The sequence below is a fragment of the Lolium rigidum genome, chromosome 4, assembly GCF_022539505.1.
Source record: "Lolium rigidum isolate FL_2022 chromosome 4, APGP_CSIRO_Lrig_0.1, whole genome shotgun sequence".
Taxonomy (NCBI): domain Eukaryota; kingdom Viridiplantae; phylum Streptophyta; class Magnoliopsida; order Poales; family Poaceae; genus Lolium; species Lolium rigidum.
The window spans coordinates 32179999-32185998 of NC_061511.1; positions in this window are offsets into that span (position 1 = coordinate 32179999).

A 6000-nucleotide genomic window follows, 5' to 3' on the forward strand; every position below is an offset into this window, starting at 1 on the left:
ACTCATACACTAGAATAGTCTAGACACTACTCCCTCCATCTCATAGCTTAGGGCGTAATATTTTTTTCGTTTTTTGGTCAGAGCTTAAGGCGCGCATGGTGTAGAAACCGGAACTTGTCAATTCTGCCCCTCCCTCAGCCTGGAAACAAGGAAACGATGCGGGTTGTGATTGGCTGCCCATGGCTGTAATTATGGTTAGTTGGTTGTGTGTGGCTGGGCTTGAAATTAGGAGGTGCATGCAACGAATCAGTGGGAAGGATCTCAACCGTGCTAGCTAGTTAATAGGGGTAGGACCGGCCAAAATGAATTTGCATGCTTCTCCTTAATCGACGTGCGTAAACTTTTACGCCCTAAGCCATGAGAAGGAGGGAGTACTACTATACTAACACTCCCTAGAATACTCTAGACTTTGCTAATAAACTAACTTAGATTCTAGCACACTACTGGAATATTCTAGACTTTCCTAGGAGACTACTAATCTCCAATTCCCCTAGAGCATTCTAGACTCTACTAGAGTACTATTACACTAATCTTAGATTCCAACACTCCCCCTCAAGATGGGCGATGGATATCTATCATTCCCATCTTGTTACATGCCAACAAACATTCCTTACTACCTAATCCTTTGGTTAGACAATCTGCTATTTGTTCTCTAGAGGTTACATGGCTTAACTTCAAGGTTCCTTCGTCAAGCCGTTCTTTAATGAAGAATCGATCTATTTCCACATGCTTTGTTCGGTCATGCTGAACGGGATTGTTAGCAATGTTTATTGCTGACTTGTTGTCGCACCAAAGATTCAATGGCCCTCTCCGCAGTAGCTTCAATTCTGATAGGAGGCCTTTCATCCATAACATCTCACACAAACACACCGCCATTGCTCTATACTCTGCTTCTGCAGTTGATCTTGAGACCACATGCTGCTTCTTCTGTCATCAAGGCAACTTGCCCAATCAGCGTCACAATATCCCTCCACACTCAAGTGCCCATTGGCCTTGAACCATAGACCTTTTCCAGGACTTCCTTTCAGATAGCGTAAAATTCTATAAGCTGCCTCTAGATGTCCACTTCTTGGGTCATGCATGTAGCGGCTCACCACACTCACGGCATAAGATATATCAGGTCTCGTATGGCATAAATAGATAAGTCGACCAACAAGCCGTTGGTAGCGCTCTCTATTAACTGGATCTCCTGACTGAGCACATAGCTGGTGATTTTGCTCAATAGGAGTTGAAGCGAGCCGACACCCAAGCATACCGGTCTCATTGAGTAGATCCAACACATATTTCCGTTGAGAGATAACTATTCCTTTAGGAGATCTCGCAATCTCAATACCCAAGAAATACTTGAGTTGTCCTAGATCCTTAACCTCAAATTCTCTCGCTCAATCTCATCTTCAGCTGGCTTATTTCATCATTATCGTCTCCGAGTGATAACAATGTCATCCACATAAACTGCAAGGATGGTAATACGACGCCCTGAATGCCTATAGAACACGGTATGATCCCTATTACATTGCTTGTAACCCATATTGCGCATGGCTCTCCGGAACCTATCAAACCATGCCCTTGGTGACTGCTTGAGACCATATAAAGACTTCTTCAATCTGCACACCTTCCCCTGGGTGTTGGAGTTACTAAAGCCAGGTGGAATGTCCATATAAACTTCTTACCGGAGATCTCCATGCAAGAAAGCACTCTTGACATCCAGCTGATGCAAGGGCCAACCAAAGTTAGCAGCACAAGAAATAAGAGTTCTTATAGTACTCATCTTTGCAACGAGCGCAAAGGTCTCGTCATAGTCAATCCCATATGTTTGACTCGTAACCCCTTGCCACCAACCTTGCCTTGTATCGTTCTATTTTCCCTTCAGGGATTGCTTCACGGAATACACCCATTTGCAAGTAAGCTGGACGTTTTCCAGTTGGAAGAGTAACAAGATCCCATGTATTGTTCTTCTCAAGAGCTTTCATTTCCTCCAACATGGCCTCGTACCACTTTGGGTCTTGTTTTGCTTCTTTCCAATCTCTTGGGATCACCACAGATTGCAATGATGCGATGAAGGCCCCTGTAGTTCGTAGATAGAGATGCATATGATACATAATTAGCAATGTCATGCTCCTCCCGGTACCAATTTGGAGGTTTTCTAGCTGCAGCTCGGGTTCCTTTTCTTAAGGCAATGGGCAAGTCCATTGAATCCCTCGTAATAGATGGACCTGCGTCATCAGACAATTCATCAGTTTCAACACCTGTTGGAGCATGTTGCTCCCCTGCACCTGTGTGTCACTTGTCGTGGGAACCTGTTGTTGCACATGTTGCTCCCCCTGCACCTGTGTGTCACTTGTCGTGGGAACCTGTTGTTGCTGCTGCTGCTCATGCTGCGACTTTCTCCGTGTATACACTTTCAAGTTCTCTTCCTCGTTTGGCTTTCTCCATCTCTCTTCACTTGTAGCTTGTCTCCTTGTAGACACCCTTAGATTTTCTTCCTCATTTGGCTTTGTCCATCTCTCTTCACTCGTAGGAGATGGAATTGAACCAACAACAACTCTGGATGGTTCATGTTCCTTTGTCCTCAAAAGTTCACTCTCCCCTCTCGACTAGCTTCGATTGTGCTAGGAGAGTCAAAGTCAAACAACGAGCTGAGGTCCGTCTTCTCTCCATAGAACGGCTCAGACTCTCTAAATGTCATATCCATGCTAACAAATGTTCTCCGCTCACTAGGGCTCCAACACTTGTAGCCCTTTTGTCCGGATGGGTATCCAATGAAGATGCACTTCACAGCACGAGGATCCAATTTTCCCACCGAAGGTCTATGGTCTCTAACAAAGCAAGTACACCCAAACACCTTTGGCGGAACGATGAACTCATTTTGGCCATAGATCATTTCATATGGAGTCTTCATCCCAAGCACTCTTGAGGGCATCCGGTTGATGAGATAAGTAGCGATCATAACCGCTTCACTCCACAAGAATTTGGGCACATTCATGGTAAACATAAGTGATCGAGCCACCTCCAGCAGATGACGATTCTTCCTTTCAGCTACTCCATTCTGTGGAGAAGTATCAGGACATGAAGTTTGATGAAGTATTCCTTTTTGGAAAAGAAAATTGCCAAATTCATTGTTCACATACTCCGTCCCATTATCTGTCCTGATAATTTGAATACTAGCGTTGAAGCGATTTTGGACATATGCATAGAAGTCCTTGAAGCATGTAAGCACCTCACTTTTATGTTTAAGAAGATATATCCAAGTCATTCGGGAGTAGCAATCAATGAAGGTGACAAAATACTTCATCCCGCTAACAGAGACCACTGGGGAAGTCCATACATCAAGTGAATCGAGTACAAAGGGCAACGTGCTCCGCAGATCCACGACTCACATATGATGTCCTGGTGTGTTTTCCAAACTCACATGCATCACACACAAGTTTTTCTTTGTCCACCTTCTTCATTTCTTCAGGGAATATCTTACTCATAGTATCAAAGGACATATGGCCCAATCGACAATGTTGGAGTATCAACCTTGCCTCATCATCATTGGTAACAACTGTGAGAGCAGTGCACAACGCTTCATCGGTTTCCCTTCTATCCAAGTACCACAATCCCTTATGTCTCACACCTATCCCAAGTGTAACATCCCAAACATTTCAAAACAAACAAAATGAATTTCCCTAGTTCCAAATTTTGGAACCAACAAAAACTTTTATTAAATTAAGTTGATACATAGAGATCTTGTTTAATTCTTGTGCTATTGCCATGATTGCTTGTTCAATTAGTATTGAAATACTCTTAAACCCTAAACCTCACACCCCTTTTACCATCCAAGTTAAAATAAAATAAAAAGAATTTAAATAAGAAAAGGTATATGTGCCTATGGCTATTTTTATTAAACTTTACCCTAGACCTTTCCACTTTATTTAGAGGTTTGGAAAACCTTTATAAACCTTATATAGTACTTCTCAAAACCAATCCAAAGTGAAACAAAGGATTTTTAAAAAGAAACTAATAATGCCAAAGAGGCATATGAGAGCAAATATCAAATTTGTGAATTTGAGAATCTTGACCCTAGGACTTGATGTGAATGGTTGGATCACTCCTATATACCATTTCAACACTCAACAAAATCAAATGGGCCAAGAACAATCAAATTAAAAATCAAATGCAACATATGCATGGAGGCATATGTGGCACATAGCCATTTTACCCAAATCTTGACCTATGCACTTCTACCTTGACCAAATGGTGTGAAACCATCTCTAAACCTAATCTAACACCAAATTGAACCTCAACCTTGCCCAAGTAAAGCAAGGAGAACAAATTACAAGAATAAGAAAATTTGACACATCACCTCTTATGTGTTATGGCCAATTTTGCAAATCTTTGAGCTAGACCTTTTGGAATGGTTTCAATGATTTGGAAATGTTCCTAAACTAATAAGAATCACTTTAGAGTCAAGCAAAATCAAATCAAAAAGAGAGAAATCAAATAGGGAGAAAATCCCATTTTCACTCACATATGGCCTATGCCATTTTTGCAAATTCTTAACCTAGACCATTTTGGTTTGCACCATTGGTGGTAAATGGATACTCAACACTTATTAACACTTTTGGAAACAATCAAACTCAATTCAAATCAAATTTGAATCAAATTTGTGATCACATGTGATTATGGTCATATGTGACAATTTCAGCATGATACCCACTTTGAGCCCCTGGTTTTCAACTTTCTCCTTCTACACTTGGCCAACTCTTTGCACCTCTTCCAAGATCTCATCAAGGACTACAACTTTGCTCAAGGGACCCACCTCAAACTCTGTCTCTATTTCAAATGACAAGCAAGCAAAGTGGAGACTTTTTAACATATGTAAGATCACATGACATATGTGATCTTGCAAACCTACACCATTTTGACCACCACCACCTCCATTCTACTTCTCTTATTATATGATTACAACCCACCAAAAAGATTTTCAAAATTTAAAAATAAATTTCTTGCGGGCATTTAATCGAACACCTTGCAGGCAGAAGTAAAATTGAAGCCCATGCTCGAGTTTGTGCTTGGACCAAGTCCACCCCCGGCCCTCCTATGCTGCCCCGACACATCACCTCACCCCTCGGCATCCATCAAAGCCACTGCACCCCTCTCTCTTGGTCACCATGACCAGAACCCAAACCATGCCGGCCCTCATGTCACTCCCCATGCCAAACCCCTCTCTGGTCAATTCTACCATGCCCACCCATGTCCTGGAGGTTCTCCACGTCACACTGGACTCGCTCGTGTCAGCCCTTGCTCGAGGAAACGTCGCCACTGGCCAGGAACTGACGTGCCCAGACGCGCCCACGACGCCCAGGGAATGCCCACGCGCGCCACGGTGCGCATGGTGACGCCCCAGAGCGCGACAGGACGCCGCCATGCCCCGTCGCCTCACGCCTCCCCTCGCTCTCCCCAGGCACCAGTCGCTTCGCCACGATGCCCTCTACCTCCCAGACAACACCAGTTGGCCACGGACCTGCTGTAGACGACGACATCGTCCACGACTTTCCGCCACCGTACTGCCCTGCTGCGAGGAAGAGAACGACGCGACCCTTCCTACCACTGCCTCGCCACGACGCTCGTTAGCCTCGCCTTGATGTCGCCCACGCTCAGAGCCCACTCCTTGCCTCTTCACCACCCTGGAACGACAACATCAACGCCGACCTCGCCTGCTCCCCGCAGCACCTCTGGCCCCTATAAAAGCAGGCATCCCCGGGACGAATTCATCACACCCTCGCGTTCCCCTCTCACCACTGAGCCTCCTCGACCGCCCCTCTCACTCAATTACTCACCGGAGCCGCCCAATTGATCGCCGGAGCCCGCGGAGGAGCTGAGATCACCGCCGTCGATTGCGGCCACCATTTGAGACGCCGCCGGTGCCATCTGCTTCCCCTTCCTCGACAACCTCGCCGTAGCTCAACTCCGACCGTCGCCGTGCCGCCGGTGAGCCTCCCACCCCCCACCGTCGCT